The sequence below is a fragment of the Ruditapes philippinarum genome, unplaced genomic scaffold, assembly GCF_026571515.1.
Source record: "Ruditapes philippinarum isolate M1 unplaced genomic scaffold, ASM2657151v2 ctg3266_1_1_1_1, whole genome shotgun sequence".
Taxonomy (NCBI): domain Eukaryota; kingdom Metazoa; phylum Mollusca; class Bivalvia; order Venerida; family Veneridae; genus Ruditapes; species Ruditapes philippinarum.
Genome location: NW_026854510.1, coordinates 153,319 through 180,179, shown reverse-complemented (window position 1 = coordinate 180,179; position 26,861 = coordinate 153,319). Strand labels below are relative to the sequence as shown.

At 31.2% G+C, this 26,861-nt stretch overlaps 1 pseudogene; it reads left to right on the top strand.

The window, feature by feature from the left end:
* Window positions 1-1,693: 1,693 nt before the first annotated feature.
* Window positions 1,694-26,861, top strand: LOC132740315 (uncharacterized; annotated as a pseudogene).

Here is a 26,861-nt window from a genome sequence, read left to right as displayed (position 1 = left end):
TCGAGTTTTTCATGACTGTGTCATATTTGTCATTGATGAGAGTTTGACCCGTAATAATGTCTTGGATTTGTGAATTTACTTCGGAAATTTGGATTCTATTTGTGAAAATATCTGTTTCAATTTTCGTGAGTCTGGATAAAATCATAGATTGTTTGGTTTCAATATCATCAAGTTTGGATAATTTTCTGACTACATAATCGAGTTTAGCAGATATATCGTTATGATAGATCTAATGCGGGTCTGTATGATGAGGATGCTGTGCTTGGGAACCAACGTAAGGAACACGAGTAACCCCAAACGGGTTCGAAGTTATGCAGCTCGTAGGGAATACGAATGCCGGAGCAGTTACATTTAGGGGAGAATTAACACAGTTATAGGCACAGTTTTAACACTTGATGGAGTACTATTTGGTACTAAGGTTTGCACTTTATTCTTAGATTTAGCTCTTTTTTATTGTTTACATCGGCGCTGGCCGCCATCTTTATTTCCATGTCTTCAGTTTCTCTTGACTTTGAACCAATCTGTACCTTCTGACATTTTCGTCGCCGCTTTGTTGACATACATACTACCTCATTTATACAATAAACACTTACAAGTGTTTTGTACTATAATGTCTGCAAGTTTATATTACATTATTTTTATAAATGTCGGGTCAAAAATGTATGCTTCGACCGCCATTGTTGTTGTTGTTGTCCAAAACCGTGTAGGCCTATAGTAGACTGAGACACTTTAAATGTGTTTGTAGATAACGTGTATCACGTGATCGATCGGTTGAACGCGCGAAACAATTTCGTTGTTAAATCGTTGAAGCAAATCATAACTATAAGACAATTCCTAAATTGGGGTACTTTATCTTCATCCCAAACGACGTTTATTTCCAGCCGTATTTTCTCTATTTGAATGATTTTTTAACGAAAATATGCTGATGCATGATTAGAATGTTCATTAACCCTTTCGCTACCAGAGGGTTATTGTTTTATTGATCACCTATTAGCCAGAGGGCTTTCTAAGAAATTACTATATAATTAATTAATATAATTATAATTATTTGTTATTAGTATTATAATAATTATAATACTTATATAATAATAATAATAATTATATAATATGTTTCCAAATATGTTAGTATAATAATAATTATTGTCGATGGTTTAATTTTCTTTATATTATTATTTTATTATTATTATTATTATTAATTTATTATTATTATAGTTATTATTATAAAAACGGCTTAAGCCGTCCATATGGCAAATACACCGAAAATAACAGGGACGGCGTAAGCCGTCCCTATGGCAGTGAAATGGTTAAAATCTTGAATGGCAAAGTATGGTACATATTCAAAATCAATATATTGCAACAATGAACAGTCAACTGTGCTACTACCCTTACTTAAGCAAAACGTAATTTCACCCCTTTTTGATCCTTATATAGGCGACCGTTCGCTATGAAAAAACTATCGATTTACACGTGTTAAGCAGACGGTATGTGTAGCAATCGACCACGTGGTCTTGATTTGCACGTGTCGTGAAGTCATCTTGGAAAATATAGGACATATTTCGATATAAATACTTATCGAATACAATGAAATCATCTAAATTTGAAGTACGACTATTGAAATCACCGGAAAAAACACTTTTCCTAGTAAAGAGTACTTAAGAATATCAATTTCTAATTGATAAAAAAACGAAATCTATATAGAACTAGATACTTTTGAGTCAGTTGGTGGTTTATTTTCGGAGCAGTTAATGTTTGTTTGTACCCCCGGATTAGCTGGGAAAAGCCAAAAATATTCTTGATTCCTGAGTAAGCCTATTCTTTTATTTTCGCTGACTTTAGATAACATGCTTTTTGTGCGTTAGGCTTCAGACTTTTCGGGATTTTTCATATAGACATATAGGCAAAATTAAAACTGTTCAATAGAATTTCTATTAACTTGGCTGTTGTTAGAATATGATAATAGAAATATTTCAAGCGAAACAAATTTGAGGTCGACGTTCTCACTTTTGAGCTGTCTGCCCTTGAATCAGAATTGTTTGGCTTATTTGAGGTCTTTCAAAGGCAGATAACTTATACGTACATGTATGTCTATTAACATTTTGTTTTTACATCTGAATTATGTGTTTTTTTCTTTTATTTTTTTGTTAATCACAATACATAATTACAATACAATAAGGTTATTCCATATCTTATTTCTGTTAAAAAATGTCAGTTTGAATAAAGTTCTTCAAGTTGTTTAAAAATAGGCCATTTTTTTAAAAAAAAAAAAAGGTCACAGGTTAAGAAAACAAGATGAAAAAAAGCCAATCCACTCTTTATTCTTTATTGAAATTTTGTACATTCACCCAAACAGAAGCTAACTGTATAAAAAAGCAAAAAATAGGTATTGTATACCTTCATTGTGAATTGTATGCCCTTGATTTAAGCAAAAGCCCATTTCAGGGACAGTTAACTCAATAACGATGACGGTGACCACCGAATTTCGTTTGAAAGTTCCTATTATCATATTTTAACAACATGCTAGGTTTTAAGAAATTATATTGAACAGTTTTAATTTTGCCTACATGTTTTTATAAAAAAAATCCCGAAAACTTCTTAAATTACGTAATGTAATAACTTAATTAAATATTTCGAATAAATGAAAGAGTACTGTAGAGTTGAAATAAGAAACTGTTAAAGACAATAATTATTTTTCGTAACATTGACGCATTAACCGGACACGCATTTAAAAATATTTTAAGAGACCTAAATGATCGAGAGATAATACAATTGTGGATACAATTTAATTTTTTGTTCCACTAAAATATTTTATCGACAGATCATTTTAGGGCATATTTTCATTGATTATATTTCATGTAAAGCTATGATGAAACAAAAGTATAGTCTGATTTTATTGACCTGTCAATTATGAATACATTATAGGACTCATTTAAATATTCGATCCCACTTCGGTTTGTTCCGTGTAGTTTCCGAGAATTAATGTGGAGTATATTAGTCATGGATTGAAAGTCACGCCAGCTTAATTCAAGATTCAAGATTTGATTTCAAAAGGCATAAACATTTTACAATGTCCGTCGCCATAAACAGAATGACGGTTACAAATAGTATATGAGAAAAGTATGTAACTGAATACAAATAATTTTACATTAACATTCTTATATTGTAAAGAACACATATCTAATGTATTACAATATATGTTTGTAAATAATAGTATTCTATGTATACCAATATCAGTATTTGAAAACAATCAATCATTCGTTCTATCACGTAATACATTTGCAAAGTAGATATATTTTGATAATCTATTAACAGTTCCATGCTTAGAATTTTTCATTAAAGATATAAATTTATTTAAGGTAGGCCAAGAGCAATAATATTTTGGTAAATGTTCTTTCCTTAATTCCCTATAAAATGGACAAACAAGTAAAAAGTGATATTCTGTTTCAATTTCATTCATATTACATTTTAAACAAATTCTCTGATCTCTGTCAATATTTCTAAATCTACCTTCTTCTATCATAAGTCTATGTGCTGAGCATCTAAATCGTGACAAAGCTATTCTAAACTTTGGATTTTTTACTAAAGAAAGGTATTTTTCAAAATTAAAACTATCTTTTATAATCTTATACGTCTCTAATTTTGATGAATTACTAATTTCCGATAACCATTGTTGATTATATTGATCATATATACGTTGAATGTGAAGGTTTTCGTTAATTCATAATAGGACAGTCGGTAAAGAGAATGCCTGATAATTGAGAGGTCTGTGGTTCGATCCTGACTGTTGCCATTGTTTTAGTACTCTTTCTTTATTTTTGTAGTATATTTTAATGGAACAGATTTATAGTGTGTTTTACGGCATTGAAAAGACATTTTTTAATTTTAATCCGTTTTAATCTTAAACATGAATAATTGAAAAACATGTTATTTAAAAAGTGTATATACATAACAAAATTAAGTAAAACATAATCAAACAAAACGCACAACATACAATAATCATATATAGATTCAATTATGTTGAAAGTATTAATAAGAAAAAAACATGGACCAATTCGGCCTCGAACTTAAAAACACGTGTGTCACTTGGATTATAAACTCGTGATTTACCCTATTGCGCTATAACGCTGAGTACACTTAGTTAAGAGATACAAATTAACTTAAATTCCATCGTACAGCGTACATCTCACGGAACTTACCGAACATCTACCGAAGATTAATATACTGTGTGCATCGACCGTGTAATCAGTATGTAATTGACAGGTTAATAAAACCAAACAATAAATAACAAGGAAATAAACTTGTTATTGTTTGGTTTTATTAACCTGTCAATTACATACTGATTATTGTTTGATTTTATTAACCTGTCAATTCCATACTGATTATACGGTCAATGCACAGAATATATTAATATTCGATAAATGTTCGGTAAATTCCGTGAGAGGTACGCAGTAAGATGTGATTAAACTTATCTAGTTTCGATGAATAAGTTACACTGACCGTTATAGCGCAATAGGGTGAACCACGGGTATATTTATATCTGAATGTCCAACGTGTTGTAAGATCGTGTCAGAGTATGGTCCAGGTTTTTTTCTTATTCATAACTATCTTCAACATTTTTGAAGTTATGGTTGTTGCGTTTTTAATATGTTTTGAACTTTTTTGTAAAAACTATAATTTTGTATATAACATTGTTATATTATAACTGTTTGTTATAATAGAATTAATTCTGAAAATTCATTCGGATTAAAATCAATAAATGTAATTTCAGTACCGTAAAATACAATACAAAATGTGACAATTCAGTGTTTCTTAGGTGTTTCATATCCGTGTAGACAATTTTGCAGGCGCTTGACCATTTTATTAAAAATTTCTTAGAAATAAAGACAGAATAAGTCTAAAAAGAATGCCGAAAGAAGGGATCGAACCTCGGACCTCTCACGCAATAGGTAATCACTTAACCGACTGCGCTATTGCGAATGTTACGAGAATATTTATTAAGCTAGTGGCAGTTTTCCAAACGTTATTTATATACTCCATATTAATTCCCGTAAAATAAACGGACACAACCGAAGTGGGATCGAATATTTAAATGAGTGCTATAATGTATTCATAATTGACAGGTCAATAAAATCAGACTATACACGGTCGATGCACACAGCATATTAATCTTCGGTAGATTTTCGGTAAATTCCGTGAGATGTACGATGGAAGTATCGATAAACTAAGTGCACTCAGCGTTATAGCGCAATAGGATATAATCTAACTGCCACACGTGTTTTAAGTTCAAGACCTCGTTGGTCCATGTCTTTTATTTCTTATAATACTTTCAACATTATTGAAGCTATATATGTTTATTTTATATTGTTCGTTTTGTTTTATTATGTTTTACTTAATTTTGTTATGTCTATACTCATTTAAATAACATGTTTTAAGAATTCATGTTAAAAAATTAAAACGGATTAAAATCAATAAATGTCTTTTCAATGCCGTAAAACACACCATCAAAATATACTGCAAAAAAAGAAAGATTGCTAGTGGCAACAGTAAGGATCGAACCACAGACCTCTCAATTAACAGGCATTCTCTTAACAAGTTTCAAGTTTTATTGATACACTCAGCATATTTACATATGATAAGAGGTGTACAATAATATATAAACAAAATTAATAAATGTGTAATCAGGTTGTGTATACAAATTAAATGAACTACAGTAGTTTTAAAAAGATATTTATAACTACAATATTTCATAACATACAATGTAACTATGTCATTGTGTACATGCTATATTTTGCAAAATAGAAAAATATTTATAGATTTAAAAAAAACAACAAAAAAAAAAAAAAAAAAACAAAAAAACAATGTGACTAGCCAGGTGGGTTCTTAAAGTATTCAAGTATAACATAAACATATTTAACTAAGTTGCTTAATTTTTGTGGATCTGTTTCACTCATTAATTTTCTAAACGTAAACATATTTTTGTTTTGTTGATTAATTTGTGGTAAAAGTCGTTTTCGTTTATTTTCAAAATAACTACATGAAAAAAAAATGGAATTCATCACCTATATCATTTGAGTTACAAAGACTACATTTTCTTTCATTTCTAACAATACCTAACCACCTTCCTCTTTCTATAGGGAGGAGATTGTTACACAATCGAAAATTGACAAATGTTTTTAAATATTTGTCTGACAGTAAACAAAGGTACGGTTCAAAGCAATGATCAGTTTTGTACATTCTATAATTTAAACATTTTGGCATTGAGTCGACATCACTACGCCATTTTTGTACATATTGGTTACACATTGATATATCAATGGTTTTTAACAATAAGCATTTAGAACCACTAAACTTCTGATTTAACCAAATATAACTCATACCTGTTTCGTCAAAAATACTCTTAACATTCAATAGCCATTTGTACTCCTTACCATTTCTTACAAAATCTTCATATACAAGCTTATAAATATTTGACGATAATTTTTGTAGTGAATTACTGTTAACTAAATCATACCAATAACCAGCAATTCGTTTCTTAATAATAATTGATAATGGAAATCGCCCAAGTTCGCCATAAACCATAACATGCGGTGTACTTTTCTTAACACGTAATACATATTTAAGGAAATCTGTATGCACTTTTTCTATAAGCGACAAGTCACCATAACCCCACACTTCACACCCATAAGTTAAAATTGGTACAATTGTATGATCGAATAACTTTAACTGACAATCAATAGGTAAATCTAGATTTCTTATTTTCTTATATAAACCAAACATTGCCCGTCTTGCTTGATCAACAATATGTTTCTTTGCAACCGCAAATTGTCTGTTCTTAGAAAAAACTACACCAAGATATTTAAACGTGTCTACGATCTCTAAAACTTGATTATCTACCGTAATATTCCTGTTTCTATTTCTTTTATCACCAAATACCATTACTTTTGTTTTATCAAAGTTTATATTTAATTTCCAGATATGACAATAGTTAGAAAAGGTGTTCAACACAGATATAAGATCTTGTTCTGTTTTAGCAAAAAGAATGGTATCGTCAGCATATAACAAAACAACAAGTTTCAAAAAATATTTCAATGTTATTATCTTCAAGTATAACTGAAACATCGTTATTACATAACATGTAATTTTCTAAGTCATTTAGGTACAGAGAAAAAATTACCGGTGACAAATTTTCTCCTTGTCTTAAGCCCCTATAACAACCAAAAAAATTTGAAAATTTGCCATTTACAGATACACATGACTTGATTTCACTGTACATATTCTTTATAACATTAAAAATTTTTCCAGAAATATTGTATTTGACAAGTTTACACCAAACGCCTGCTCTCCATACAGAGTCAAAGGCTTTTTGAAAGTCAATAAAAGCACAAAAAAAGTTTTGTTTTCTTATGTTTAAGGTAATCTGTTAACATGTGGAGAATAAAAATATTATCAACAGTTGAATGATGCTTCCTAAATCCAGCTTGGTTTGAATTTAATAAATTATAACTTTCTAAATATTTTGTCAATCTTTCATTTAGTATACTTGTAAATAATTTCCCTATACAACTAAGCAATGTAATAGGTCTATAGTTTTCAGGCATTTCAATACTACCTTTATTTTTATAGATTGGTACAATACATCCTGTCAACCAAGAATCTGGCAAAAAACCAGTGTTAAGAATACAGTTAAACAATTTGTGATAAAGTGGTATAAGTAAAGTACTGCTTCCCTTAATATATTCGTTAGTAACTTGATCCAGACCAGCCGCCTTGCCATTCTTAAGTTTATCTATTGCTCTTTGTATCTCAGAGATTGTTATGCTATCATTAAGCCCATTATCAAAATTAACATTTGGAAAGTCTGTTTCTGGGTTGTCATTTGCATCTACTGTATCTGTATTAAGCTGTCTATAAAAATCATAAAATGCTGAAACATCAACATCAGTCATTTGTTTTTTCTTACTTATACTATTAACATAATTCCAATATTCTTTAGGCGATGAGTTTTTCATGTTTCGTATTTTCTTTCTCTGCTCCCTTTTAAAATTGACAATACTTTTTCTCATAATATACTTATAATTTTTACTAGAATTATATAAATCAGACATGTTACGTTCATTTTTTGTCCATTGGTATTTTCGCTTACATCTATGATATAACGTTCTAGCATTTCTGCAATCATTATCAAACCAAGGCTGTCTACAGCCATCTGAAATATTTGTTTTCATTTTTTGTATACCAAATGTTTTCTTTGCAGATACAAGGAGTGTATTTTCAATGTTTCGAAAAATAGAGTTAATAAAATCTTTATCAATTTCTTCGCAGCTTTCGATTTCTCTTAACATATCATCAACTTTATTACTGTTAATATTGTCAAGAAATACATTTGCTTTGGATTGAGTCCAACCTTTAATTTTCTCATTGGAAGAATAAGTCTGCCTTAAATTATTTTCAACAATATGTGATAAATTGAAATTGATTGGACAGTGCACATCAGAGTATAATGCGTTAAATTCGTCTATAGTAAAACCGTTAAATAGTTTTAGTGCGTGTGCTTAACCGACTGTGCTATAGTGAATTAACGAAAACCTTCACATTAAGCTGGTGTGACTTTCAATCCATGACTAAGATACTCCACATAAATTCTCGCAAACCGAAGTGGGATCGAATATTTAAATGAGTCCTGTAATGTATTCATAATTGACAGGTCAATAAAATCAGACTATAAAAAGGAAATAAAACCGGACTGTTTAAGACAGAACACACTTTAGACTTCGTGTGATTCCTGTTACATTCAATATATGAACTTGATGAGTTTTTTTTTCATAACTTTATTAACATGCCATAATTTTTAGGCTTAATTCCGGGGCACTTTTCATTTGAAGGGGGAGGGGGGGGATTGATCAGCAACCAAATGAGCCGTGACATGACATTTCCAACATGATGAATATTTTTATTAAGTCAACAGACCCACGTAAAGAAAATGAAGTGAGACGTTAATCGGCTACGAGTACACAGTGCTAAACAAACGAAGCTACAGTTTTTTATTATTTTAGCGCAGTTATTGTTTTTGAATCAAGACATATGCTACACAAAACATTTTAGGACATTTACGGAATCATAAATAAATACGTAGCCCACAAAAATAGTTCGACAAAGCTTTGTTCAAAACGCCATGAGTGATATACTCTGAGGGATATGGCTTTTATCTCACGAAATAAAAAAGACAGACTTTCACTTATTAGCATAAACTATTGCAACGTCTTGACAGAGTACATCTCAAATAACAATGCGAAATATTGACAAAATAAAATATCACCATATGTCTACTGCGTGACTTATGCAGTATAGGGGCTATTTTGCACTTTGTAATCTTCGTGAAATGTAAGTGTCGTATGCAATGTGTAAATTACTTCTTTTGTACACTTCACAATATTTTACCTAAATATACAATTCCCTAATTGTTATGAAAATAAATATGGATCTTGAAGCATACTGCTTACATTAATTTCAAGGAAATTTTCTTTTCCATAAAACAGGACGATATTTCAACAAGTTCAAGCGGCTTAAGCACACATCCACTACAATAAACAATTGTCTCTCACTTATAAACTATTGTTATGAGAATCCGTTTTATAAAACAATGATGTCCAAGTGATGTGATATCTTCCCTGTTCTATTATATTGTCCTTGCAACAGAAAAACACTTTCAGGGATTAAATTAAGCAAAAATTACATGTATTGTTTTGATTGTTATTGTTTTTTAAGTGTCAAGATGTTTTCCAAGTATTTCCATTATTGCAACATGTCGTGGCTGATATGTATACATGTATATGTAAATTGGAATCATATATATTCCTTGAAATTTTCTTTCTTGTAAAAATGAGTCATATCTACCCATTTCTTTAAACTGCGGAAACTTAAGTGACGATATCAACATCAGCATATTTCAGGCAGTTCAAATGTTTATCCGAGATTGCAAACGATTTCCATAGTCTATGCTACATTGCTCCTCCAATTTACTCCCGGAATAGATCCTCCTCTTTCAGTTTTTTGTGTATTTCAAATATGAAATTCTGCAACTTTATACATTTATTAACACGACAATTATTGTGTTTAATCTATTAACCTATTCCTACATTTTTCATCTTCTACTCAATGCCCCTTTTCGTTTTGAAGGTGGCTTATTTGACTTAGTAACGAATCTTTTTCATTTTCTTTTAAATCCAATAGTATTAACAGTTTCTTTTCTACTTAAAATTAAATATTTCAAAAATGTTCAAAAAAAGTCTTATTTATGGAATTTAAATTCTAATGTCAAAAAAAAGGCCCCCTTTACCCGCATTTTATTTTTTTCGGATCTGATCCTTTTTCCCAGCAATGTTTTGGGTTTTAAATTTCACTTTTGGGAAATGTATGTTTTAAAAATTTTAACAGATGTAAAAAACAAAAACTGCGAAAAACCCGCCCATAAATTGTGGTGAAAAAAAATTATTATATTAGTGCAGTAACGAAGTGTTTTTTGTTGGTTTTTTTTTGCTTATATACAACTGATGTGCGCACTGTTTAAAACTGCACAGTTCTGATTGGAAAATCGCGCGTCGTATGATTAAAATAAAATTGGCGTCAACTTCGACGTAACGTTTCAACGATTACATCATTTGATCACTATGTTGAAAATGTCATGTCATGGCTCATTCATAGTTTCTAAAATTTACATAGTGGCATACAACCTGTATTACCGGTATTTAGAGAATAGAATAGAGAGAAAAAAGAATTCCTAAAGAAAGACCAACACGGCAATATTGAAAATGTTGCAGGCTCGGTTTGATTGAGCCAGTTCATGGACGGTACTGAAAATTGCAAGTTACCGTCCACGCCCCCAAGCACCGGCTTAAGCAGAATTTAACATTTAAATACGAAAATGGTGAAATTTTGAATTTAGAAACATTCGCAGGCGTGTTCATACGTCGATTACCACTTGCAAATTTAATGACAACATAAATAAAACAAAATGTCAATAATTATTAACATTTTTTCTATTATTTTTTATAATTAAAGTATTGAGGCTTTGTAAATTCAGTCAGTCAAAGAATAGGATAACGCTATGTTAAGTAAGGACAATTAGCCATGTCGTTTGGTAAAAATAGATAAAACTTTCGCCGAATCATGTACTTGTAGACTTTATCACCTCATAATTATTTAGATGTAATTTTCACGATGTGTGAGCACGTAGTGGATAAAATGATTGCCTGCAGGCGGGTTCAATTTATGCTGGCCAGTTGTTTATTACAGTTTATGACACACCTTCGTTGGGTAAACAATTAATGTTTTAATTTATCAAAATTATTGCCGATAATTGTTAGTTTGAAGTGGCACATAGATCTATCAAACGAAAATTACTGTATATTGCTTGGCTGTATGGGGGTGATCGTTTCGTTATTTGCGTTTATATATAATTAATCATAATTTGATAGCAAGATTAAAGTATTTAAAAATGTAAAATTTCTGGCTGCATAGTAGATTATTTCAGATTTTTATTTTAACTGGAACATAAGTCACCTCCGGGACGCCTCCGGGACAGACATCTTATTTCCGGGACAGTCCCTGACGTCCGGGCCGTTATGGCGTTATGGCATGTCTTTAAAAGACAATAATAGAAGTGCAATTAAATTTCATTTCATCGCATAGATATGGTTATAGCTGATGCAAGTCTCTGGCTACCCTGCGGCCAAAGACCTGAACTCGGCGTATACTCAAAATAAACCGAGGTACGCCCTCTGGCAATACCCTGAAGAGACTTAACCATGGACGTTTGTTTACACCTGTCCACGCGCCGAATAATGTCGCAGGTGCGCCACCTACGTTTACACAAGTGAGTCACGCTTTCTGGGTTGTAAAAAACGGTTTTCAATTTGAAAAAGAATTAAAAACAACAGAAAAATTGTCTTATATTGTTATATTTTCAAATGTTTAAGCTGTTATCTTATTTGACAACAGAACACCATTTTCACCAGAAAGATCAATCGATGCCGCATCCATAAAGGGCACCCAACGGGGTAAATGTATATTTCGCATTAAATACTCATTATTGAAATAATATACGAAGTTTATTGTGCGTTTAAACGCATCATGATTGTTCGACTGATTTATGGAACTGTCATTTCGGATACTTGATTAATTCAAACTTTTATTTTTTTCACATGTAACAGGTATTTTTACCTTAAATGTCCCCACGGAAGCGTTCAACATGATTTGAATAACTGAGCACATTTAGTCCGCTATTTTGAAGACAGCATGAGGAATGAAACTTGGAATTATTGTGTTTTGACGGTTTCAAACTTCTAATTACAGGTACATAGAAGTGTAAGCAATGGATACGTTGAGGAAAACATTAACAGTTTTGTGTTGCGGCTTACTAGCTCTAACAATAGTGGATGCTGGACCCTTTTCCTGGATGAAAAAAGATAAATTTGATGAAATAAGGGACAGAATGACTGCAGTTACAGCAGAAAACTGCCACTCAAATCCACGGTCAGAGCTAGAGTTACCCAAGGAGTCAGTGTCACATGTACCCGTATATAACAAACTGCTCAGTAATGTATATTTTGCAAATAGATCTATGCTTCTACACATGCATAATCTGGCTTTAAATCGAGCCTTCTATTACAGTTTTATTTATCAAAGAATGAACACATCAAAGGACTTTGAACATCAGCCAGGTTTGATGTACCTGTATATGTCAGCTGCTGCTGATGTCTCTGCATCTCCGGGTTGGGTCAACGGCTCATCATTACTTTTTGACAATAATTGTACTTACCCAAATTGGTATACAACAGTTGATTTTAACACTACTCTCTCTTTATTTGGTCCAAGAGCATGGAGAGCTGATTATAATGAACCACCAAATTGTTTACGTGAACCCACAAATAGAACAATTAATGTTGAAGACTACGCAACAGGTAGAGTTCCAAACTACACAGCTGAATCATACAAATACGCCCCTTATACTCGATATGAGTACGACTCAACAGATGCGCGACAAGAAAAGCCACTTTTCTGGTGGCCAGATAATCTTGGCTACAAAGACTCTTTACGTAAATTCACATACTCGGTTGGAATAAAATTTTCCAATCAGACAGGCAAGTTTACAAGAGATGACTTTGAAGGAATTCCATTTTTTGGGCCCCCGCAACCTGGTTGGACTGATCCTGAACTTACATTACCTGTGCTATTCACAAAACCATACTTTGATTGTGGACGATCAAATCGTTGGATTACAACCATGTCTGCTCCTGTGGTTGACTTCATGCCGAGATACTCATCATGGATCCATCTTAGAAGACCTAGGTAATAGTTGTTTAACTTCAAGAAACATTAATGGAGTTCTGTATGCTTAAAACTTCGAGCAATCCCTATTCTGATTTACAGGAACAAAATAAATACATATTTAAATTATAATGGAATAAATCGTGTAACTGTTTAAAGTGCATTTCTTGTACAGTCACATATCTTTCTAGACTGAAAAGTTTTTTAAAAATAAAGTTTTTATTTAACCTCGATACCACTTTGACTGGGGTGGGGCTTTTTTTGGCTTTTTAAATTTTTAAAAAGAGAATTAAGTAAAAATTATGATCATTATTGGGGTGCTTTTTAAAATTAATGTCATGAAAAATTTTAAAAAATTTTTGTATAAATTTTTCCCTTTTTGGAAAGTATTCCCATTACTAAAAACCCGGGCTTTAAATTTGTTTTTTTGAAAATTTCTTTTTCAAAAAAAGTTATTCTGGTTTTTAAAATAATATTGGCAGGGACATTTTTTCTTGTTTATAAGAAATAAAAAACTGTTTTTATTTTAATAATTAATATAGAAAAATTTAAATGAAATGAGCGCAAATCTTTAATAATTTTATATTTTTTTAAATATTAAAATTTTTTACAATCCCAAGCAAATTGAAACCAATTGAAAATGGGGGAACCCGTAAATTTAATTTCGTTAAAAAAAATTAAGTTGTTTTAATTTCTAAAAATTCTACGTCCCTTTTTAATAGGGTTAAAATTAATAGAAACATTTAAAAAATAATGCTTTTTAAAATTTTTATAAAAAATTTTTTCATTTATTTGTACGATTTTCACTTTTAATAAATAGAAAATTTTTAAAAAATTTTTTGGTCGAAACGTAGCCCCAAAAGGTTTTTGGAAAAAGGGGGTCATAAAATTTTAAAAACCCCTCCCTCCAGGAGGTAAAGTTTTGTTTGGAAATTTTCCCTTTGTGGTTTTGTCTTTTTTGTCAAAATTTAGGGCCCCCTGGCTTAGAAAAAATTTTGAAAATATTAAATTTGGGTGCCCAAGGCGTAGCTAAAAAAATATTTGCCCTTAGTCATGAAATTTATAAGGAATGTTGGTCAGCATGTGAAGTTGTGCACATGAAGTTTGCTTATGGATTAATTCAGTATTTGTAGAGTTATTGTCCTTGACTAAGTAAAAATTTACAATTTTCATCTTGTGTTCCACGTAGCTTATAATGTTTGACTTATAGTCATGAAACTTTACAGGAATGTTTTTAATTATTCGAAGTTGTGCACCTGGTGTGTTTCTTGTGGATTAATTCTGTTCTGTCAGAGTTATTGCCCTGACTTAGTAAAAGATTTAATTTTTTTTAAATTTGTGTCGCACGTAGCTGAGAAAGTATTTGACCCAGAGTCATGAAACTGTATAGAATGTTGGTCAGCATGTGTAGTTGTGCACCAGGGGTTGTGGATTTATTCAGTATCTGTAGAGTTATTTCTCTTGACTTGAAAATTTGTAATTTCCAACTTGTGTTTATCTCCAAAGGTAATTGACTTAGAGTCATGAAACTTTACAGAAATGTTGGTTGGCACATGTAATTGTGCACCTGGGGTTTCTTGTGGATTTATTCAGTATTTGTAGAGTTATTGCCATTTACTTAGAAGAAACCATTCAAAAATGTGTTATGTGTACCTAGTGTGCTTAAGTTAGAATCTACGGTAACCAACTTTACAGGAATGATGATCAACAGCAATGTGAAGCTATGCACGTGGGGTTTTGTATGTGGATTTTTTAATTTGTTAGAATTAATGCCCTTGACTTAGTATAAGTTATAGACTAGTTCACGCATAGCTCAAAAAGTACTTGACCTTTAGACCTGAAAGTATACAAGAATGTTGGTCAGCATGAGAAGTTATGTACCTTGGGGTTTGCTTGTGGTTTTATTCAGTTTTTGTAGAGTTTTTTTTCATTGACTTTGTAAATGAGTTACAGTTTTCAAATTATGTCACTGTGTAGCCCAGAAATATGACCTAGAGTCAGTAGATTGACAAAACAGTGGAATATGGGGCACATTTTTTGTTACTCTATTGATTTATTGTACAAAAAGTACAAGAATAATAATAAGAACATACTATTGGATATATTTCTTACCAAGTCTTATAAAGGGATCCCATACGGGAAGGTGTTTCATGTCTGACTCAAACAGAACTAAACTGGCATTGTTCAACATGCAATTATTTATAAAAATCATTCCTAAAACAACTCGAGTAGTAGTATATCTTTAGAGAACTGCCTAATTTTTATGTTATACAGGTTTGTAGCTGTGGTAGGAATAGATGGAGAGTTTGAGCGTATTGATATCAATCAGTGTCCTTTCTCGGAAGGAAATGATCCTCCAAACATGTTTGCTGGAACACATAGATGCAGGGAAACTACAATGGTAAGTCTATGTTACACTAGTTAACACTTTTGTTGTATTTCAGGGGTAAGTGTTGAAATGCAATGAGTATTTTTACATAGATGCTGTGAAACTTCGATGGTAAGTTTTGGGCTTGCAATGAGTATGTTACATAGGTGCTGAGATTCTAAAGACAATTAATGGCATAGCAACTTTTATAATGATATGTATGGTCTAGCACATCCTTATAAAACCTATACTTTTAATGTGAACAAACAAACTGCTATGAAAGAGTATGCCAATACTGTGTACTTAATTTAGTGGTTGTAAATAAATAAAAAACATATTGCACTACACTTGAGTGGTTACATTTTTCAGTACATATACGATGAGTTTACTTATAAAATGTGTAAAAATTAAGGATTTGTAATTTTGCTGATACACCTTGCCTTACATGAAAGATCATGGCAAAATGAATGCACCTGATAATGATGTGATTTATTATTCAGAATCAGTATAAAATTGTCAGTCAAACTTCCATCTAAATGTTTCAATGACAAGTAATTTCTGGTAAAGAATTAAGAATTTTAAATGGAGAAAAGCAGGAATATATTATAAAATACAAAACAAATAAAAAATGTAATTTTTTATTGTTGATCAGGATATAAACTTATTTAGTCAAAAAGAAAAGATTTCTATATGTGAGATATTTAGGGCCAGTTATTCATAAACTACATTATGACTGACCAAATTATCAAGTTGTAAATGTTGAAGATATATCAGATCACTAACATATACTGTAATGTGCAATTTTTGTTTGTGTTACTCAGAATTATACATATTTGTTCAGTTTTATGTATAAAGTGAGGATTTCCAAAATGTATATAATTATGTTTATTTATTTTTGTGTACATACTGTATGTTAATTTGTTTGTAAATTGTTAACACTTTATGAATTAAAAATCTTTCATAAACTTTAAATGTTCGACATCATTTTTTTTAATTAACTTACAACAAAATAATTTACATTTTATAAGGTAAAAAATTCATTTGCAGTGATCAATAAATGATGCCTAAATAAAGTACATAGAACTTCATAGCTCTATACATTAAATATGTTCTCTTTAATTGATAGTAATTTAGCAATTTAGAAATGTAACATTTCAGGGCTATTGGTAATGCTTACCTGCATGTGATAATATTACTCTAGATATTGTTTTATTTGTATTGAAATTGATTTGGTTTTTGATTGCTTGTTTATTATGTCATAAACCACATCTATAAAAAGTATAAAATATAAGAGCATTTACCACTCTGTTAAAATTAATTCTTACGGACTAGGTTTATTGAACTGGTAAAAAATAGTATTAATTTAAATAATTTTATTTGATATTTAGATGCTTTTCACCGTACAAACTTTTAATGAACTTTAAAGTCTGTTGATTATTTAACTGTTATTTTATGGTAATTGCTTTTCAGCTATATATATATATATTACATTTTCTTGGAAATGTTTTTTAAGCTAATTAAAGCATTGATTCCGATAATCTTCTGAAGATAATTATAATGTTTGTAGAAATTGTTACTTTGGAAGTTATATATATATATATATATATATATATATATATATATATATACTCTTTATTTCCGCTTTTCAGCGATTACAACATATATACAACATGAAATATATATACAAACATATGATACATGATTATGACAAATGTACATTTATATATTATTAAAGAGACATAACAATTAAGTTCAAGTTAAATGGTTTTATATACATGTATAAGCTTCTATATGATTATATTTCTATATGATTATATTAGCATTATATCAAAGGTTATCTTAGAGCAATAAGTATTTAAGCGTAACAATAAAAAAAAAAAAAAAAAAAAAAAAAAAAAAACACATTTATATAATTGTTTTATACATATTTCATATTTAAATTTCATTTGAGTTATCATACTGATAATGCAATGTAATTATATATGGTTAAAATGCCTCAGTATTCAACCTAGTATCACACATCTTACCGAAACGAAATATAAGCTATGTAAATTAGGCAATACCGCTTAAATATTTTCTGTCATTTGAAGTCCTTGTTTTTATTTAGATAAACGTTTAGATATTAAAAACTAAACAATCGTATATAAACTTACAAGCACTTTGTATGAAGTCTTTTTTTGGAGAAATTCAACTATGTCATATATATCCAAGGCACGAGGATTTAAGATAGTTCTTAAAAACGTCTCGCTGTTACATCCTTTCAGGAAGTTACTGAGTTCACAACTATATTGTTTTTCAACACTATTAAGGAAAGTTGTTCGAGTCTTTTTAAGTGAAATACATTTTGATATTACATGGAGATTTAGGTCACTTGTTTGAGAACCACATTTCTTGCATGTTTTTACATCACTTTGTTTTGCCTCAACAAGAACTTTAGCAGTACATAATGCGTGTTTTTATTGAGTTTAGAGAGTCGGAATTTCTCCATAATATTGATGGGCTTATATCGGTATGTAAAGTTTTAAAGCGTACAAAATCATCATCGCTATTCATTCTTTCTGACCAATGCTGTGTATGATATTTGCGTATAGCGTTAAAAACTGTTCGTTTCCATTGTAACTTGTCAGGAAAGATTGCTGTTTGTAAGTAGGATTCAACAATATGGAAAAGATTATATTTTCTTAGAATTCTACAGACGTCAGGTATATATCCACTTTGTCCACTAAAACTGTCTGTTTGCATATAGGTGTAATCTGAAATTAAATATTTTTTTGTCAATAAATTTGAAGGCATTGTGCACAGTTTCTGCAGGAAATTAAGCTTTCGTTTGTCAATTTCTGCTATAGCAGGTAACCATCCCAGCATGCTTAGAGCCATATCAGTTCGAGTTCTTCTAGGAAAGTGTTGAATGCATTTGGCAGCTAACCGGAATAATCTTTCCATCTTAAGGATATCAGTGTCTGTCAAATCATTCCATAATTCCGCTCCGTAAAAGGCAGTTGGAAATGTAACTTTTTTCACTAAAGAGGCCAAAACTAAGGAATTCACGTCGCCAGGAGTCTCGTCGATAGATAGAATAGAAAATAGAGATGAGCGGCCTTTTCGGATACGCGCTTCTACAGCACTTGAACATTTTTGCGAATTGTGTAATTCAATGCCGGCGTGAGTAACCGAGTCCACCGGACGTAGGGAAGCACTTCCGAAATTAATATTTATATCTTTAAACGCATGTCTGCCAGAATTACCAAAGTGCATTAATTTGCATTTACTGTCATTGAATTCATATCCCCATCTGAATGCATATTTGTTCGCTATATTCAACTGGTGTTCAAGAGATTTAATGTTTGGCGACAGAATAACGATATCGTCCGCTAGCGTTGGGTTACCACTTCTTATGGATTCAATAACCGTTCCATGACCACTTAGCTGTAATGACTGAAGAAGTTCGTCTATAAAAAGGAGATACAGCCATGTTGATAAAATTCCTCCTTGACGAATACTTTGTTGTATTTTAAAGCTTTCAGACAAGATTCCGTTGACTAAGATGTGTCCGGTTAAGCCAGTGTAACTATTTATGAGCATTCTTAAAAATATTCCATGAATTCCAAAGTTTTTCAATTTTATGAATAGCCCATTATGTCTAACATTATCAAAGGCACCAGCTGTGTCAAGAAACATAGCAAAGGTATTCGAATTTAGTTCACACTGATGAGCAATCGTTTCTTGAAGATTAAAATGAAATTTGCAGTGATCAATAAATGATGCCTAAATAAAGTACATAGAACTTCATAGCTCTATACATTAAATATGTTCTCTTTAATTGATAGTAATTTAGCAATTTAGAAATGTAACATTTCAGGGCTATTGGTAATGCTTACCTGCATGTGATAATATTACTCTAGATATTGTTTTATTTGTATTGAATTGATTTGGTTTTGATTGCTTGTTTATTATGTCATAAACCACATCTATAAAAAGTATAAAATATAAGAGCATTTACCACTCTGTTAAAATTAATTCTTACGGACTAGGTTTATTGAACTGGTAAAAAATAGTATTAATTTAAATAATTTTATTTGATATTTAGATGCTTTTCACCGTACAAACTTTTAATGAACTTTAAAGTCTGTTGATTATTTAACTGTTATTTTATGGTAATTGCTTTTCAGCTATATATATATATATTACATTTTCTTGGAAATGTTTTTTAAGCTAATTAAAGCATTGATTCCGATAATCTTCTGAAGATAATTATAATGTTTGTAGAAATTGTTACTTTGGAAGTTGTTTCTGTGTACCAAATGTATAATTATATGAAATTATTTGTTTTTATAATTATAAGCATAAATTTGTTAATATGTTAATTGGACAAGATTTTAGTTATAACAGGGACATGAACATTTTTAATTTTGCTTAATAATTCATGTAAATCTAGGATTGTGAAAGTATCAGGTGTACTTGAAATAATAACATGTCCCTGTAGATAATTTTCTACAGTTTCCCATCATTTATTGAGCTTAAGATCAAAATCATGTGGTTTCCAAAAAGCAGAGCAATTATTGGTTTAAAAAGGGTAAAGAAGAAGATCGATAGAGGAAATTGTAGCCTGTCACATTTTTAAAAAATGTTTTTCTTTTTAATGGAAAATAAGACGTTTAGATTTTAAAGTTTGTTGCAAAAAAATAAGGAAAAAATAAGGTACTTGAGTATGTAAGATTTTTATCTTATTTTTTAATTATATAATAATATAAAGGAATTCATAAACAATTAATTCGGCTATTTAAGAATGTTATCAATATATTGTAAAACTTATCTAGATTTTCATTACTACAGTATGTCTAACCCCTACCACACTTAATATGTAAAATGTATTTGTTCATATTTCAATATCATAAGTCAAGTTAATTAATCTTTTTTAAGGAAATTTTCAAAATATTATGTACTGACTTAGTAGCAAAAAGTGCAGACCATGATCAGCCTGTACAAAATTGTGCCGCCTAATCTTGCTCTTCACTTGTTTCAAAGGCACCACTTGCAGGCGAATAGTTAAATACATGTTGATAATTAACTAAATATAAATAGCATAAATGAATTTTCAAGGCATTGTTAAATATTTGTAAATGCGTAAATACTTTAATTTAATTCGCTACATTCAAGATAAAGAAAGTTATGCATTGCTTATAAGTTTTTTTTATTATGATATTCAGAACAGGGACAAATCTGTCATTTTTCATTATACTGACTTATTCATTTGGATGTCAATAGAATATTCAACAATGACAGCCTGTTTTACAACTTTTAGTTCTTAATTCAATGTTTATATAATTGTTGACATTGTTGAGTTAAAAATTAGTGTTTTGAACAATTTGCTTTTTGTTGTTGAAACAAGTGGTTTGAAACGTGATAAAGTAACTATTTTATTGTTAGTGGAGAAAGAGAGGTACTTGTTATGTAATTGTGTTTCAGTGTGAGCCAATCAGTGGGTATGGGTTCCGTCGTGGTGGTTACCAGTGTGTGTGTTTACCAGGTTACTATTACCCTTCGTCTCATGATGGTCCGTTCCAGGGATGGGAGATTGAGCAAGCTACACTGGAGGAATATGAACATGGATTTGACTGTCTCAAAGCCGAAGGTAACTTTATGTGGTTTATATCAAATTGTCTTAAATTTCTGTCCCCTGGAAGTTTTAAATAGTTTCAATTTTCAGTGAGATATTGTTATATAGGAGTAAGGATTTATGACTCTTGATTTTGTTTGTGAAAGGCTTCTATCTGAAAGAATTAAGGTTTACTAAATAGCTTTGTTTGAGCTGTATATTACATAATGGATTTTGATATTTTCAGAATTTTAAAGTCTCACTATTAATTTACTTGTACAAATGTTAAATTACAAACTTTTCTTCTTTTTATGTTAACTTATTTTAGTGTATGTTTTATCAATGGATGTATATTAACATTATTTTTTTATGAAAGGGATGCAAGTTGTACCAAATCAGATGCCAGAGTTTGTACGTAGAAAGAAAAGATCAACATTGTATACAGCAACTAAGAAAGATGAGTTTTTGCTACTAACCAGTCCAATGCTAGAGCAATCTGCTTCTCCTAAACTTAGACTAGTTGCCAACAGAAAGCGTCGCAGTGCCGATGGTAATGAAGAATATGTGGCAGCAACTTATAGAAAGCAGTTTGTAAGACGATATGATGGCGAGACAAAGAAATTTCGTAAGAAGAGAGAAGCCTTTGAGTACGAGTCATGGGAAAAAATGTCAAACATTCGACAGAGGTTCTTTAATGTGACTAAAGAAAGCTGCAGGTCAAAGGAATGTTTTGAACTTTATTTACCTGGTGATGCTGGATATGGCGTGGAGAGACAGTTTGAGGCTCAAGGTAGAACTGCTCTACGTTTATCACATTTCCTTAGTAACTTCTTACAGAACGTTGATGAATATGAACAATTTGGTAATCTTAAAGGAGACAAAGGACTGAATGAAAACCCCCCAATTTTGGGGAAGTTTTTGGGTAAAAAATATGGGGGATTTTAAGGGCCTTTGGGGCTGGGGCCTACTTTGACCAGTAAAAATTCCCAAATTTCCCCCCCAAATTTTAATTTCACAGATCCAAAAATCTAATGAAAAACGCCCCCGAGAATTCCTTTTGGGCCAAATTTTCAGGGGGGAATACAGAGCCCTGGTGATAAATCTGATGCCTTTAGAGCCCTAATTCAGCAGGAATTTTAGCTATAGATACAATTTTGATGACCCCCGGGTTTTGAAAAATGAAAACAAAGATGGGGGACGAATTTCCCCCAGTCTTTAAAAGTTTATTTTAAAAAACCAATGATAGTTCCCGTCCTTTAAATTTAACAAAATTCCATTCCCATTTTAACTTAAATTTAAAACATAAAAGAGCAGGCCAGCATAAGGATGGTGAGTGGGGCTAGAACCCCATTTAAATGGGGAAGGTTATATTTATGACTGGGTGTCAACCTACACAGTTCCTTTCTTTGGTTTAAACAGCGACAAGTCACAGATAGAATTTAAGTAAGTTTCTGTTTGTATAGATGTTTGATTCAACATAGATTGCCAGAACATAAGACAAGGAAGTTAATCTGTATACATGTAGTATATGTTACTATTAAAACCGACCAGAAACGGAACAGAATTACCACAAGGACTCCGCCCGGAATTACAGTTTAATTTGATACAAGAAATTCTTACATTAAAGTCAGATAAGATTTAAAAAAATGTTTTTTTTCAATTTTAATTTATATTCTGTTAAAGATTAAATTCGTTTCTTGAATGATTTAAAATTGTCTGCAGTTAAATTTATTGATATGATGTGAATATAGGAAGAATTAGATTTAAAAATAAAAAAGTAACGATACACTCTACATGTATATAATTGCAATTTAATCTTATAGGGTAAAAAGTGAACTGAAGGGGGCTTAAAATTTCCCCGAAAAGATTTTTTAAAATTGTGAAAATTTAAATATTTTCAAAGGGGGGTGGGAAGAATTCCCCGTCAAGTTGAAATATCTTGACATTAACCAATGTCCAGCAGATATCTATGTGGCCAATGCCTTCAAAAATACAGCAAAATGTGATTTCAGATCACAATATGTGAGTCCAAAATATATTTGTTCTAAAGTTTCTATAATATTATATGAATTTTTCATTTAGACAGTAACAGGTGAATTGCCCTTAATTTGTGATTTTTTTAAGTTAAATCTCAAAAATGTCTTGTTATTGGGTATTTTCTTATGTACAAATGGATATAAGTGTAACTTTAATTGTAATTGTTTTAAATGAATGAGATTTAAATGAACATATATGTAGACAGACAAGATTTCCATATATATCAACATCTTGTTGTATAAAGGTAACTGTAGAGATATTTATCAGGACACGTGGATTGATTTATATCAGGGACTGAAAAATGTTTTCAGGGACACTTGTCCTGCAGGATACTAAATTCTATGAACAGGCTACATTTTCCTACTCGAGCTACTGCAAATTCTCTCAAATTCATTTATAAATACTCTAGTTGATGAGTTTAATTCTTGTATATAGGTATCTCTAGAAATATATACAAAAACATCAATAGTTATTATCTCCAATTTCTACATTATTTTATCCATCCTGAGCTCAAGTATTTATAAAATGTAATTTAAATGTAAATATTTTACAAATCCAATAGCAGATATATATACTGGGACAATCAGAGAACAAGTCTAGAGTATACCACCAGTGTGCAGGCTAACACAGAAGAAAAGGGCAAGAGGGGTTAAGCAGTCTTGTCTGGGCACTGGCGGATTATAGTCACGTAACTGCCACTGTGCTTGTTCTCTGATGTCAAAACTAGACTGTTGCTGTGGCAACATTACAGAAGCTTTAGATCATCAAGGAGTAACATACTGGACACCATGTGGCTGTTTATAACTGATTCTTGTGATAAAAACAATTATGCAGTAGTAACTTTTGGTGTAGATTTTATTCTTAAATAGGAATCTTTAATTTCCTTTATATGATTCCAGTGTGTGCCTCTGCCAAGCAAAGGGTTTGAGCAAGGTGCTTACAAGTGTGTGTGTCGTCAAGGTTACGTTTATCCATTTACTGACCTCTCATGGTTCTTTCACGGTCAGACAATGGAAGAAGAGTATTCAAAGAAAAGTCTTGGTGAGCCGAACAGGTACATAAGTTTAAACATTTGATTTGTGTATGATAATTCAAAATTAGCATCAACAAAAAGTGATTTTGTTAGGGGAAAAACATTTATGCTCTAACTTTGAATCTATGCTTGTAAGATTGAAATCGTTTATGATCTTTGATATTACTGATAGGTGTTTAAAAGATAAAAGGAAGATTTGATTAAATCCAATATATCATTGGCTTTTTGTTGTTTTTGCTCTATGATCTTTCTCTGTATCTAATTAGTTTTTTTTCATTGTGTTTATTAATAAAAGGTATTGTGTTTTCATAAGGATGTCCTGCCCACATACTTGTCTATTAAAATATTTAAACGAGTTTTGACACTGTAATCTGTAATGAAATGAAATATGTCTTTCTTCCAGATATGACACATTGAGGTGCAGAATAGCTAGAATAGCTGGAGCAGATGCTGCTATGGCAAATGTTGTCCTCATTGCCTTTACCACGCTGTCATTGTTGTCATGGAAACACTGAAAACATAACAACATCTTAGAACATTTCTGTAAATAATTGTTTATAAAGTAGACAGAAGTATAGACAAGTCTTCCTGTATATACAGACATTTTACATTGTGATTTTATTTTCCTTATTGTGACCAAATTATTCATGAAGATTGTATCTTGCAATTGATAATCAGGGGTATCATGCATCAATTTTTAATCATTTCTTTTCTCTCGTAAGTAAATGGAAGACGGATTTTATCTTATTCATTAAACATTTACACTTTTTAAAAGTGTTTTTAGTCCTGTTATTAGCGTGCCATTTAACATAAAATTAAAAATATATGAAACTATATTTTATTTATTGTACAGCTCAGAATTTTTAGTGTATTTTATGTAAATATTACAGAATTGCAATTTTAATCTATGAATATAATTTTGAAACCTTAATTTGTGGCTTAAGAAGTTCTGTTCTATTTAGAGAACATCTTTCTAAATATTTATTACTTTCATTTTGTGACATTTGTACATTTATTTAAGAGAAAGTATTTATTTGGATGGTTCACGAATTTATTTGTCATGTATCATATTTCTGAGTGCTATATTAATGATATTGCACAGATCAGAGTTCAGTTATATATTCAAGACCTAAGTTTTGTGTAGTTAATTACAAAGCATCCAAAAGTATCAACAGCACTGCTGTCAAGATTGCAAATTGTTTTGTATTTCATGTAACCAGGCACATTGAATAATTGGTACATAATAATACATGTCATATTTTAGGCCAAGTGAACAGGAGATATGATTTAGTGTGTCATTCCATTTTCTTTTTTTGAAAAATTTCACATATAGCCCCTCAGACCATTTTCTCTGTTTACCAGGTAAAAATAATATTATTATTTCATAGATCCTGCTCTTAGTGTGGTTTTGACTTTTGTTTTTATGCCTTCCTTCCGTCCGTCCGTCTGTCCGATAATCTTGTCCGCGCTTCATCTCAAAAATTGCTGGGGGAAATTCAGTGAAACTTCACAGAAGTGATCAGTATCATCCCTAGTTGGGCATATCGCCAGCAAGATCCGCTCCACTACACAAAATGGCGCCAGAGATATTAATAGCAATATCGTGTCCGCGCTCCATGTCCTAAATTGCTAGGGGGATTTCAGTGAAACTTCACAGGAGTGATCAATATCATCCCTAGTTGTGCATATCGCCGTCAAGTTTTACTCCGCTGCACAAAATGGCCGCCAGAACTATTAATAGAAATATCTTGACTGCCCTTCATCTCTAAAACCGCTGGGGGTTTTCAGTAAAACTTCACAGGAGTGATCAGTATCCGTCCGTGGCCGAGTGGTTAAGGTCGTTGACTTCAAACCACTTGCCCCTCACCGATGTGGGTTCGAATCTCGACATGGACTTTGGATTCTTTCACGAGAGGAAGCTATCCAGCTAGCTTACGGAACGTCGGTGGTTCTACTCAGGTGCCCGTTCGAGCCTGAAATAATGCACGGAAGGGCACCTGAGGTCTTCCAACGTCGCCAAATGACCTATACTGTGTCGATGTGACGTTAAACCAAAACAAAACAAAAACAAATCTGAGTTTCCTTTGTAAAAGAAAATCAATGGGCAAATAGACCTTCATGTACCTACCAATTTTGAGTAAGACAAATCAAAGAAATAAGTGTCATTTCATATGAATATTTCAAAGAAATTGAACTTGAGTCTTAAATTGCTTTTTGAAGGAATTGCTTGTAGGAAATTTAGTTACTGATTTATGCTTTTAATTGCAGTTAACAAAATTACTAACAATAAAATCATTTACCATTCAGGGAGAAAATAGGTAAAGGTTTATCTATAATTTTAGCAGTTTTTATGAAAGTTATATCATATACCATATATATATTGGGAACATGTCAGTGCATTGTAAATTTTAGTATGAAATTGTTTATATATAATTATTGTCGTCGAGGAAAGGATTTGAAAGAGTGATACTTTTGTATATAGTTAAATATGTTTTATATATATT